This window comes from Ovis aries, chromosome 7 (genome assembly GCF_016772045.2).
Source record: "Ovis aries strain OAR_USU_Benz2616 breed Rambouillet chromosome 7, ARS-UI_Ramb_v3.0, whole genome shotgun sequence".
Taxonomy (NCBI): domain Eukaryota; kingdom Metazoa; phylum Chordata; class Mammalia; order Artiodactyla; family Bovidae; genus Ovis; species Ovis aries.
Window position 1 is genome coordinate 21,126,719 of NC_056060.1, and position 14,449 is coordinate 21,141,167.

Consider the following 14,449-nt stretch of genomic DNA (forward strand, 5'->3'; position numbering starts at 1 on the left):
CTGAACCACTGGACCACAGAGGAAGTCCTGGGATCCTTAATTTCATTACATGTGCGAGGACATTTTTCCCAAATAAGTCACATTCACAAATTCCAGGGATTAGGATGTGGGTACATCTTTGGGGGCTATCATTCAGGCCCATTCTTATTCTTTACCCTTTGCTTTTTAAATTTTGGGTTCTTTCTTGACTAATGTCATATTGATAAAGATTCATATTTTTACCTCTGTTCAGAAGCTATGGCTTTCTACATTAATTTTGATAAGTGTCCTTAAATTTTAACATATAAATAGCCAAAAAATTTTCTAAAAAAATCTAATTTTTCAGTATTTACATTCCACAGAGTAGACCCCCAAATTAGCATACTTTCATTTATCACTGAATAACCCTCTACCCAATCCTCTTTGTTATTTTGTCTAGAATAATGGTCTTCAAAAATTCCAAATACCCAATCCAAAAACTTTAAGAATACAGCTGTAGTGTTTGTGTTTTCATTTATTTTTAGTTTATATACATGTATCACATCAACATATTATATAAACTATAAAATATTAAAAATATAAAAAAGGAATATAAAGGTAAAAATTCTAATATTTTTTTTTCTGAACACCAAGAGATCATTTTGCTAACCCTCTGGAGTGCAAGCACCCCATTTTGGATACCATTTGCTTAGAGATTTTATTTCACCTTCAAAATAACACATCAAGTTTATTAACAAGAAATTTACTGTCCATTCAAAATACATTTACCAAAACATTTTACAGAATTCAATAATTACCATTGCTTCTTGCTTCCTATACCTTCCCTCTCCATTTGCCTTCATTTAGTAATCACTCTTCTGGCTTTCCAGTAAACATATTTGAAGCCTTCCAGGCTTTTCTTTTTCCTCTGTGTGTGTGTGTGTGTGTGTGTGTGTGTGTGTGTGTGTGCTCGCACGCACCATAGGATCATCTTTACTGTCTCTCTTTGACTTTTAATTTGCAAGTGTTCATTCTTTCTTTCTAATTCTACTTCCAATAAAGCAGTGTAATGAAATGATTAAATGCTATGGAACCAGATTGCTACTGTTTTTGAATCCTTGTTCTACCTATGACACCTTGTGAGAAGTGGGGCAAGTTATTTTGAAACCACAAGGTGCCATTTCGAGGGACTTTGAGAAACTCCAGTCCTTTAAGTCTCAGCACAGAAAGAATTCAGAAGAGGCAAAACGATAGTGATTTATTGTGAGGCTTACAAGTGCGTGGGCAAGGGAATGCAGAGCCCCAAGAACCCAGCGGGCTACAGTTTTATAATCAAAGGAAAAGTGGAGAGGGGGAAAAGACCACCTTCTTCTTCATTCTTGACTAGATGTCACACTCTCATCATCAATGCCTCCTCCAGGTTGGGCACGGGAGTTTTCTTGTCCCTACATAGTCAACTTGGGACTGGCATGCACTATGGAAAAATTATCTCAGGTCTCAGTATGTTGAGGGTCTTTCACTTTGAAATATCACCCTTTCCATAAATCATTGTTTTTTATGGGTGCAGAGAGCATGTCCTAGGGGTCATTAACTTATTAAGCTTACTGGGCAGGATGTGGGTCTCAGGTCACCTCCTGCTTTACTATTGCTTTATTATTGGGGGGCATAGCTCATGCTCTTGTTGCATGGTTTCATTGCTAAGCAGGCCTGCTTTCTTGAGTTATTATTAACTTACAGGGGTCTCTCCCATCCTTCTTTATTTACTTACAATCCCCTAGTTGTATTAACTGTTTAATCAGTTACTTTCTCCCTTTACTCTGCTCCTATCAATTTCACATCAGTTTCCTCATTTGTGTATGATAATACAGCATCCCTACTTCAAGGGATTATTGTGCTGATTAAATGAAATTTAATGGCTTACTATGTTTAAAGCAGTCCAAGAGAATCTCTGCAAGGATATCAAATCAGTCAGTCCTAAAGGAAATCAACCCTGAACATTCATTGGAAGGACTGATGCTGAAGCTGAAGCTCCAATACTTTGGCCACCTGATGCGAAGAGCCAGCTCGCTGGAAAAGACCCTGATGCTGGGAAAGACTGAAGGCAGGAGGAGAAGGGGATGACAGAGGATGAGATGGTTGGATGGCATCACAGACTCAATGGACATGAGTCTGAGCAAACTCCAGGAGATGGTGAAGAACAGGGAAGCCTGGGCTGCTGCAGTCCGTGGGGTCACAAAGAGTTGGGCACAACCTAGCAACTAAACAACAACAATGTTTAGAGCATCAAGATTTATGCCTAGCATTTATTAAATGCTTAATAGAGTTGACTATCTTCATTTCTAATTTTGCTGAATTGAAGCAAAAAAAAAAATGTAGCTGGATCTCTCTCACTCTTTCTCTCTCTTTCAAATCTTTCTGTTGGGTGGAGAATTTTTTGACATTTTTCTGTGGCATTTATTTATTTACTTTTCTGTGACATTTACTGTAAAGAATTCCAGGAGCATATTGTTGTGTATTTGGTTTGCAGAATAAAAAGCTGCAAACAAAGCCAAGATCAGCTCTCTCTCTCTCTCAGGACTAAGAAAACTAGACAAAATATTTTTAATGTATTTTAAGGTAGTAGAAAGCTATCAAAGTTACTGGGCTCAAATCCTGGGGATCGATAGGACAATAGGTAATATACCTTGAAATATACCTGTAACATGGAAAAATTATGCAGTATTAAAATAGAGCAACTAGATTTGTATAGACCAACATGAGTAAATTTTTAAAAATTAAGTGAAAAGTACAAGATTCAAAATATTATACACAGTGTGGTATTAATTACATAAACTGTTATATAGTTATAATACTATGCATTTTCTGTGAATACAAATATTTGGGTAAAAAAAAAAAGGCTTATGTCTGGAAGAAAAAATACTAAGTTCTTGAGTTTGGATAATTCAGGTGTGAAGAAGGGTTAAAGGCGGGAATGTTACCAAAGGGAATTTAGTGTGAAGAGATGGGTGAAATGTGTTCTACACATACAGTGGAATATTATTCAGCCTAAAAAAGGCAGGAAATTCTGACATATGTGACAATATGGACAGACCTGGGGGACATCATGCTAAGTGAAATAAGCCAGTCACAAAAAGACAAATACTGTAGAATCCACTTATGTGAGGTTCTTAGAGGGGTCAAATTCATAGAGGCCGAAAGTAGAAGGGTGGTTGCCTGGGGCTGAGGGCAGGGAGAAATGGAGATTAACTGTTTAGCAGGCATAGAGTTTCAGTTTTACAAGATGAAAAGAGCTATGAAGGTGGATGGTGGTAATGGTCTCACAGACATTATGAATGCATTTAATACCAACAAAAATTGTATACTCAAAATGATTAAGATGGTAAATTTTAAGTGTATTGAACCACATTTTTAAAAAAATTTTCAAAGGACTTTAGCAGTACCTGTAATATTTCAATTTTTTCAAAAAAGCAATTTTTAAAAGACTAAAATGAGAATAGAAGAAAGTAGGTAATAATGTTACACTTAGCTGATCTATAAAATGCCGTTAGGAGCAAAAGAGGGCATGACAGAAGGTGCCCTGGTGGAGTTTGGATACGCTGTCAGGATATGAGGGCCACAGGGAGAGGACATCAGAACCTGATGTCTGCTTATTAATGACAGCTACACTTGTGAGAACTGGTCGTGTGCCTTATTTTGTGTATATCCAAGGTTTGGGGTTCATTTTCTCATTTAATTCTCATGGCAGCCTTTTGAGTTAGGTGTTATTTTTATTCGCATTTGACAGATGTAAAACCTAAAGCTCAGTGAGTGTAAATAATTTGTCAAAGTGACAAAGCAAGTGAGCAGAGGAACTATAATTTGTATCCAGGTATGTCCAACCCCAGACTCCTAACCGTTTTTGCTGCAATGTGATTATCTAGTAAGTTGAAGTAAATGTCCACACAATTATCTTGGCATTAAGATATAATCCAAAGCAATAGCTACAGAAGAGCATGTGAGATATTTGTTCATTAACGTGACTCTGTCCTTAGACCCAGAAAGATAAAACTTGTAGATGCCTGCCCTCTGAGACTTATACCAGTAAAAAGAAATCTTTAATGGATGAGAGCAGCTAGCTAAAGAATTCACTTTAGAGAACAGATCAAAGTTAGAAAAGACAAGTGGATGCAAACTTCAATCAAGATGTCTAGAGTGAAGTCACATGAAGGCATAATTGATGAGAACGATTTGGAGTTTTAAATGTTTATAGCCTTTGATGCAGTGATTCTCCTTTTTGGAATCTATACTAGGGGCATAATACTAAATACTTAAAAGAGCTTTGCCCATGAATATATTCATCATAAAATGATTCATAATAATAGTAAAGTAAAAGTCAATCTAAATATCTAACACTAGTGTAATGGTCAGGAAAGTTAAATCCCCACGTGAAAGAAAGTATGAGGCTCATATACACATACATACATGTATCAGGAGCTTGTTTTCATTAAGTAACATGTGTTGTTTATATTGTTATACGTGTATAAAAGACAACCTGCAAAGTACACAAGGAATTCTAATTGATGTGCTGGACAGAGCCAGGGTGATCCTCCTATGGACAAATACAGAGATATCGAATAACATATAGTAATATTAGAAATATGTAGTTGAGGAAGGAAATTAATAAAAAGGAATTTTATGGTAAAACAATAAGAATACAATAAATACAGGAGGGTCTTCTTGGTGGTCCAGTGGTTAAGAATCTGCACTCCCAGGGAACTAGATCCCATATGCTACAAGAGTTCACAAGCCACAACTAAAGATCCCACGTCACAACTAAGACCTGGCTCAACCAAATAAATATTTTTTAAATTAAAAAAATTAAATAATAATAAAAATAAATAGTAGGAAATTTTTAATTCTCAGAAAAAAAGACAGAAACCAAAGCTAGGAGGTAAGGAAGGAGAAACTAGGGCCCTTTGTGGAGTGCTGGACCTGCAGACAGACCTGTAGGGTCCAGGGTCTGAGGCTTTAATATCCACGTGGGGATGGAAGTAAGGCCTCAGATCCATGAAAAGCAGGGATTTTATTTTGGTCTGATTCCCTCTAAAACAGAGGCTAAAGCAGGGAGGGGAGAGCTCAAGTCTTACTTAATGTATTAGCCGAGGTTCTCCAAAGAAACAGAACCAACAGGGTGAAGATTTATATAGAAAGTGATTTATTCTAAGGAATTGACGATTGCAATTATGGGCTGACAAGTCCAAAATCTGCAGGGCAGGCCAGCAGTGTAGAGGCCCAGGGCAGGGTTGGCCTCTGAAGGCTGTCTGCTACAGAAACCTCCCTCTCCTGTTCAAAACAAGTCGGCCCTTTATTCTGTTCAGACCTTCAGCTGGTTGAATGAAGCCCACACATATTATGGGAAAGAGTCTGCTTTCCTCAAAGTCCACTGATTTAAATGCTAATCTCACCCCCAAAATAGCCTCCCAAATATATAAATTTATCTCTTCACTGAAAAATGTTTGATACCATGCCTGGGCACCATGGCCCAAACAGGTTGAACATAAAATTAACTATTACATTTAGGAAGCGCAAACAAAGGCAGCAAGGCTGAGAAAAGGAAAAGCAAAGAAATATGAGGATGTGTGAAATGGTGCATTGTCCTTCTGGCTGACACTTTATTCCAAGCCTCAGAGATCACAGCAGGGTACTCAGCAAGCATGTCTGGCTGGCATATGGTTTGTCTCTGAAAGGGCTGCAGAGAGACCTGATAGCGGTGGCAGGGAGGAGGAAGGGGGATTCCTCCACCAATCTCCCTCTCATCTCCTGTTTTCCATTAGTGAAGACTCAGTCCACAGGAAGCTAACTCCCCAACACCACTAGGTATTATCAGGTGGCCCTTTTGGCAGTAAGAATCAGTGTGACATTTCATCCAAGTCTGGATGTGGTGGGAGGAGCCAGAAACTCTGGGTTCTCGGATGTTCAGCCTGGCTACCTGGTGGCCGTCAAGGTGAAGGACTTACTGTTTCCAGAGAAAGCTGTGGTCAGCCCCTGGTAGTGTCAGTAGAGGCCAGGAGGCTATCGGTGCCAGGGGAATCTGAGGATGAACATAGATTTGAGTTAAATATAACCCACTCCTCGCACCACTCAGATTCACTAGTTTCCATTGTTGACTCCCACACTACATTGTAGGGACTCCGTTTCTTGTGAGTACAAGATGCTCTAACCCCTTCCGCAGTGGGGAGGTATGGGGTCCAATCAGTCAGAGTCCCTTAAAGTTGGCAGCCAGCTGCAATTCAGACACAAGAGTCAGAAACAAGAGCTGTTGCTGTTGCAGCCGGTCCCAGGTCCTAATTGATAATCATCACCATCCACCATCCATTCTAAATGTCCTTATCTCCTGACTACATTTAACCTGGTCAAGGTTGATTGCCGGGCGGTGTAACCCAGACCTTCAGGCTCCTGTTTTTTCTTGCCCTTGGTGGATTGTAGTTGTAATTTCCAAGGTTATTACAGGACATAGGAATACTAAGAGACACCCAAGTTCTCTTCGCTGCATAGAAGCAACCCTAGTTCCTCACTGATCACCCAGCTAACACAATAAGCCCTTCCTTGGCTTCCCGGCCCGCTGCAGTCATGGAGAAAAGTAGCCAGAAGGTATCTACCACTTCTGATTTGGGGGATCTATTCTCACCAAAGGTCACTTTCCTGTCAGGTGATCCTTTCTTTCCATACAGCTACCTCATCTAGGCTCCAGTAACTACCCCTTGCCCTTGCCTCTTTATAATGGCAGAATAATGGTGCCCAAGTATATTCATGTTCCTAACTCCCTGACCTGTGAGTCTGTTAGTTTATACAGCAAGGGGAGGAGTAAGGTTGCAGGTGAAATTAAGATTGCTAATCATTTGGCTTTAAAATAAGGAGGTTATCTTGGATTATCTAGGTTGGCCCAGTGTGATCACAAGGATCCTTTAAACGTCTGAGAAAGAAGCAGAATCGCCAGAAGTGGGGAAATGGTATCATTGGAAAGACTCGACCAGCCATTGCTGGCATTGAAGATGGAAGGGGGTTGTGAGCCAAAGAATGTGCAAAAGTCATGGAGCTCCCGAAAAAGAACCCAGCCCCATTAACACCTTGACTTTAGCCCAGCGAGGTCCGTTTCACACTTTTGACTCCCTAGAAATGTAAGATAATACATTTGTGCTATTTTTAGCCACTCACTTTGCAGTAACTTTTTACCACACCAACAAATATACCCCTTAGAGGTGACAGTTTCCAGGGCACTGCCCCATCCTAGTTGATTTTCTAAACTCCTTAAACCTTTGAGTGTTGTTTAATAAAAGGACTGTTTCCAATTACCCAGTTTGAGTTATTACCCATTTCCTGTTGAGACTCTAAACTGACCCAGAGTCCAAAGCATCACTGTGAGGATTTGAGTACCCTCAGCCACAGGAAGGCTGAGCAAACTTGTCCAGAGAGTGAGAGGGGCAGCTGAGGTGTTTTTGCTGAGGTGTCCTAAAGGCACCAGTGAAAAGCATAGCCCTCAGGTGGCCAATGAATCTAAGAGATTGTCTCACCTCCGCTCCTCCAAGTCTCCCCACCTTCCTTCCTATAATCCCAAAGGAAACAACTCTGGACTAGGAATTCTGGTTTATAATCTGGCCTTTACCATTGAGTGTCTTTGGAAAGAGTGGCTAATTTCTCTGGGACATGATTGCTTCATCTGTTAAACAGTGGGCTTGGAGTCACAGTTCCTCAACAAGTCATTCCATCTCTCACATTATTAATCTGTATACTTTCAGATTACCCTAAAGATCCTGTTCTCTCCCCTGTGACCCACGGGACTTCAGGTTTCATTGCCAAGGTCCTCCTGGCAGTGTTAGTTGGGCTGTGCTGCAATAACCAGCTTTCCATGGTTAGGAGAACAGGGTGTTGATTTTTTTCACATGTTGCACTCCAGGGCAGTTTGAGGTCAGAAAGGCTGGGGTAAGGCTGGGGGTGGGCGTTCTGCCCCATGAAGTCATTCACGAACCCAAACTAGTGGCCACTCTGCCATCTTCAACACAAGGCTTTCACCACTCTTGTGGCTGTTTCCATCTCAGTCAACCAGATGCGAAAAAAGGAGCAAGAAGAGAACTCGTGGGCGTGTTTTGCAGGCCAGGACAGGCAGTAGGGACAACACTTCCTCTCCCATTCTGGCTTTATAGCTCAGTCACACGGCCACACCCAACAGCACAGCAGGTAATATTGCTGACAGCCTGAAAAAAAAAAAAAAGAATCAGGGGATTTTGGTGCACAACTGTGTGTCTCTGCCACAAAAGCTCACACAGAAAGCCGTCATCTCTCAACACCAACTTCTCTGAAGCACCCAGGAACACTTATCCTGCTGGCTCCTGCCTCCCTCTCCAATCCAGTCAAATCTCCTGCCACCAACACCCTCACTCACCCTGCCCCCACCCCATGGGCCTTCCTTCATTTCCTGAATCCACCAAGCCCATGCATCACCCCTTCTTTCTGCTGGAACTTTCTCTCACCAGGGCTGACCCTTCCTTGTCATTTATATCTTGGCTCCATATCCCCTCCACAGAGACCTTTCTATGATTGTCTTCTGTAACGTTGTCCCCATCTTTAGATACTTCTAAGACATTGTCCTGTGGAGAAATATGGCTGAGTGTTTCCAGAAATGAAGGAATACACAAAATATCAAGCAACATGATTAAAGACAAATCCTCACCTCTGCTGGAGACATCAGAGTGCAATTACAGACTATCAGAGAGAATGACTTGAAAGAACTTCAAAAGTATTACTTCAGCAAAAAGGAAAATGAACCGGAGAGGAGGAATAGAACGCAAGAGGCAGTACTGGGCCAAAATAGCAACAAAACACGTTAGCAAATCTAATCTTTGATTAATGGTAAATTATAAACCGATATTGAGAGGTTAAAAGCATATAAGAATTTAAATACTAGACAACTATGATGTGGAAGTTAGGAAGAAAGATTGCAGAGGGAAATTAAAGCATGCAATATCTTTAGTGGAGGAGAAGAATCACCTGTTTCATTAACTTTTGACTTGTATAGAAAAATATAGTTAGGTATGCATGGTTTTAACCTAGCCACAAAAAAATGGGTATAGAAATAGAAGTTACTACTTCTGATCAATGGAAGAACCAAGAAAACTTTATTAATCCAACAAAAGGCAAGAATGGAGAAAAGAAAAAAAAAAAAAGAAGTGTGGGGGGAAAAACCTTGGTAAAGGTAAAAAAAATATCCAAATACATCATAGATTGCAAACTAAAGTCAACTATTTAAAAATGAGGTGTGTCCAGACTTCCCTGGTGGTACAATGGATAGAAATCCAGGGGCGTGGGTTCAGTCCCTGGCCTGGGAAGATTCCACGTGCCACAGAGCAACTAAGCCCATGCACAAGTATTGAGTCAGCCCTCTAGAGCTTGTGCTCCTCAACAAGAGAAGGCGCTGCAGTGAGAAGCCTGAGCACCTCAGCGAAGCGTGGCCTCACTCACTGCTAACAGAGAAAGCCCTTAAGCAGCAACAAAGACCCAGCACAACCAAAAATAAATGAATAATAAATGCAGTAAAAAAGAAAAATGAGATGTATCAGACCAGTTTTTTTTTTTTAATCCAGCTCAATGCTCTTTGAAGAGTAAAGACTTTGAAAGGTGCCTCAAAAAGGTTGAAAGAGAAAGCTCATCTATTCTTTTGACGTCAACCGTGACCTCCAGGTGAGTAACATGCATGGAAACCACACCATCGTAGCATTGTTAACCTGCAGCAACAAGTTAACAGGGACAGGCGCACCGTTAACGAAGGACAAGGCAGGAAAGACCAATGATCTGAAAAGTGGTGAGTCGGTTCAGGTTGTGCTTTCCTTTCTGACCAGAGAGTGTGACCACATGAAAGGTGTTGCTGAGCACACACAATGGATAATGGTCTGTAAGAAAATGACAAGCACTGGTAAAATCCATCTCCGGCAGCCTGGGAGAAAATTTAGCACAGCAGTTAGGATGCGCTTCCTTTCATTTGGGTATCAACCTTCCACCTGGTTTTAGGAATAACTTAGCAAGATGTTCCCTCTCCAAGCCTGTTTCTTCACCCATAGAATAAAGCGACACCACCTCTCTGAGTTTGGGAAAAGGCTAACTTAGATGACAGTGCCTGGACCTGGTTCAGTCAGTTCAGTCGCTCAGCTACGTCCGACTCTTTGCAACCCCATAGACTGCAGCATTCCAGGCCTCCCTGACCATCACCAACTCCCGGAGCTTGCTCAGACTCATGTCCATTGAGTTGGTAATGCCTTCCAACCATCTCATCCTCTGTCATCCCCTTCTCCTCCTGCCTTGGATCTTTCCCAGCATGAATGTCTTTTCCGACAACTCAGTTCTTCGTATCAGGTGGCCAAAGTATTGGAGTTTTGGCTTCAGCATCAGTCCTTCCAGTGAATATTCAGGACTGATTTCCTCTAGGATGGACTGGTTGGTTCTCCTTGAAGTCCAAGGGACTCTCAAGAGTCTTCTCCAACACCACAGTTCAAAAGCATCAATTCTTTGGTGCTCAGCTTTTTTTAATAGTCCAGCTGTATGTGGTTATAGTTAACCATTGGTATGTCCAACTCTATAATACATGGTTAGCCTTTGGTAAACAGCTGTTATTATTGATTACTAAGGTAAAGACCTGCTAGCGGACTTTCCTGGTGGTCCAATGGTTAAGAATCTACCTGCCAAAGCAGACGACAAGGGTTTGATCCCTGGTCCGGGAAGATCCCATGTGTCACAGGGGAACTAAGCCTGTGCGCCACAACTACTGAGCCTGCTCTTTAGAACCTACAAACCACGACTATTGAGCCTGAACGCCCTTGAGCCCTTGTTCTGCAACTAGAGAAGCCACTGCAATGAGAAGCCCTCACTCTCTGCAACTAGAGAAAGTCCATGCGCAGTATCGAAGACCCAATGCAGCCAAAAAAAAAAAAAAACACCTGCTACAGAGTTCCCTGGTAGCCTAGTGGTTAGGACTCCAGATTTCCACCTTGGTGGCCTGGGTTCAGTCCTTGGCCTGGGAACTGAGATCCCCCAAGCCGTGAGGTGTGGCCATAAAACCTGCTCCAGCATAGTATCGCCACTCCCTGGGGTAAATGCCTCTGGAGCCATCTCAGTTCTGAACCTAGTTCTCAACCCTGATGGTCTAGAAGTTCACTTTTTTTTTTTTAATCTCCAGCAAAACTAATCTACAAGACACTATGTGCAAATAAAGTTTGTTTTTGTAAAACTGTCAAATAGAGAATTTCTCCCCAGATTCAAGAAGAAATTCCCCTTTCTCCCTCCCTTTCCTTCTCTTACAGAGTTGGGTCCCTGATGCTACAGAACAACTGAATTCACAGACTCCTTATCAAGGAGCAAGGGGAGGGTGTACCCTCTATACCTTTGCTTTTGGTCTGTCCTCTTCCCCTCCATGGAAGCAGCCCTGTGTTAGGATTCACTTCTCCTGTGACAGGGAGATGGATGCCCTAAGTCCCAACCTGAGCACAAATCCACTCCTGCCTTGTCCCCATCTATCACCCTGATCCCTGCAGACAGAGCTCCTTATTTGTGTGCTGGGGGGTTGCTGAGGAGCAGTCAGAAGTACCTTCTTGAGCCTAATCTTTACTAGGATGCAGTCATGTCTGGACATGCCAGGCCACCCCGGGTCTTCTTTTTATAAGAGATTCAATGGTAAGGACATGGAAGCGCACTGGGCACTACAGAGGGAAATTAGGGACACAGAACAGGGTCCGTCTGGAAGATTTATTATCTGGCCCAGACTCACTGCAGCTGGAAGACACGGGCAGGTTCCACTGAGTGCTGGTACCCGGTGACCAAGGGCCACACTGAAAACCTTGGCGGGATTCTCCCCCACAGAATGTAACTCTGTGGGTCACGAGTCCACAAGACAAAGCGGACACTGACAGCTAAGACACGTGCAAGATGATGTCAATAAGCATGGTGGGCAGCCTTCCAGATGACCCCAATGGCCCCTGCCTCTCGGCATCACATCCTTGTCCTTTTCCACGTGTGTCATTGTTGAACCACAGGACCAACAGCGTACAGCTAGGGATAGAGTAAAGGGAGAAAAAGCACGTGATTAAATCACTAGTCCCACTAGGGGACCGTAAGCAGCGGAAAAAGCATGGTAGACCCTGTAAGTTAAAGAGCACTCAAGAAAGCAGGTTTGTTTAACCACAGAACCAAGCAGACTTTCTTATCAGCAAAACCATGCAACAGAAGCGTGAAGACATGCTCCAGAATAATACAAGAACGGTGCACTGAGACCCACGTCACACCCAGCGAGGTCAGTAAGTTTATGATTCCTAGGACATGCTCCTCTGTGCTCACTAAAAACAAAATTTAAGGAAAATGTAACCTTATACTGAAACCTGAGATGATTTACCATATTTTAATATATGTTACTCCCTTTTTGCTCATTCCCATTGCACCATGACAGTCCCAGTTTGACCATATAGAGACAAGAAAATTCCCCCACCCAACGTGGAGGAAAAGTTGATGATGCAAAGAGGATATCTACTCAAAAAAGTCAGGAAGAAGGTGATCTTCTCTACCTCTCCACTCTTCCTTTGATTGTAAAACTGTAGCCTATTAAGCTCTAGGTATGGCACACCCTTGCCCACCTGCCTGTAAAGCTCACAGTGTCCTATTCTAATAAGCCACTTCTTATCTATCACTCTTCCTCTTGCTGAATTCTTTCTGCACTGAGACATAAAAAAATTGGGGTTCCTTGGAGCCCCCCAAGATGCATCTCTGCAGCTTCAATTCGGCAGGAGCCATGGCATGCCACTTTCAAGGCTTGGCCATGAAAGGCCAAGATCATGGCTTCTTCCCTGTACCCTCAGATCACCTGCTTAAGAGAAAAGCAGCTGCTTGTCTTGAATAGACCTGTGGAGAGGCCTGATTGGTGAGAAACTGAGGCTCAGCCATGTAAGTGAAACTTCTGGAGGTGGATCCACCAGCCCCAGTCAAGCCCAGTCCTGGCCAGCTTCTCTCCTGCAACCTCATGGAAGATCCTGAGCCATCAGCTAAGACAGTCCTAGATTCCTGATCCTCAGAAACTGTATGAGATAATAAATATTGGCTGTTTTAAGCTACTGTAGCAATAGGTAATAAAATGAGATTAAACTAGCTGCAGTCCATAGGGTCGCTGAGGGTCAGACATGACTGAGTGACTTCACTTTCCCTTTTCACTTTCATGCATTGGAGAAGGAAATGGCAACCCACTCCAGTGTTCTTGCCTGGAGAATCCCAGGGACAGAGGAGCCTGGTGGGCTGCCGTCTATGGGGTTGTACAGATCTCAGACATGACTGAAGCGACTTAGTAGCAAAAGCAGCAGCACAATTATAAACAAATTGAGTTAAATGTAGTAAATCCGACTATGTAAATATGGACAAAACTCTAAATGTATGTAGTGGAAAGTAAATGTTTAATAATAACTAAGATATATTTAATATCAAGGTGGGAGGAAAGTGTATTACCTGAGGATTTATGAGATTTCTTTGGAGAATGCTGATATTTTCTCACTCCCTCATCTCCAGGGAGAGGATAGAAAGCTCCTTTCCAATGTAAATGTATTGCGAGCAGGTTTCCAGGGGACACTGGAGAGCCTGCTGTGCATCTCTGCAGTTGGAGGGGATCTGAGACTCCTGTCTAACCTGGGACTGAGAAAGTGGAAGCTGCCTGTGGCCACAGGACAGGGGACCTGCATTGCCAGAGTTTTTTGGAGGGTCAAGGATTTTCCGTGGAGTGTTTGCCGCTCAGGAGAGGGGAAACCAGGCTGGACCCATTGTAAGAGCTTCCCAAGAAGACCAGGTGGAGAGTGAAGAGACCTCAATCGTTGGTGTACTGGTGACCACCAGATCCAGGGGTGGTGTCAGGGGAGGTGGAGGCAGAAGCCAGAGGAGGTGGGAGAGGAGGAGGAGAAGGAGAAGTCTCACAGTGTGAAGAGTTGATTATTATCTTGGTTGGATACTTACATTTTTTTATTATGAGGATGTTTGAGCATACAAAAAGATCCAGCACCTAGATTTAATGACTATTTAAGATTTGTATATCTGCCTCACTGTTTTTCCTAAGGTGTTTTGGGGTAGATTGCAGACTTCTGGGATTCCATCCACTTCTGTGGATACTTACGGCTGCTTCTGCAGAGAACTGGGGCACTTTCTTGCAATCACAGCAATGCTGTCATACCTAGTGGGGTTAATGGTGATCCTCTAGAGTCCCCTGGTGCCTCCAGACACATATATAGTTTCCTTACCTGTCTCCTAGATGCCTTTTATTTTATATATGTGTGTGTGTGTATACATGTACATATATGTAGTTGGTTTGTTCACACACAGAAAGATAAACTAGAAAATTTTCGAAGCTGAGGCTGCTATTTGTGACTCAAAGTGACACAATATTGTACCCAAAGAAGGAGCAGAATTCCATTCACGGGTGGAGGAATTTTATCGCTGCTGA

The 14,449-nt window shown here is 42.4% G+C and overlaps 1 long non-coding RNA gene across 1 annotated transcript in view; it reads right to left on the bottom strand.

Moving 5' to 3' along the window:
* Positions 1 to 475: 475 nt before the first annotated feature.
* The window catches only part of LOC132660122 (uncharacterized), a 47,555-nt gene continuing 33,581 nt past the window's right edge, over positions 476 to 14,449 (bottom strand). The window contains exon 2 of the long non-coding RNA XR_009601346.1: positions 476 to 8,189. This is a non-coding gene — a long non-coding RNA (uncharacterized LOC132660122). The remainder of the gene's footprint in view (positions 8,190 to 14,449) is intronic.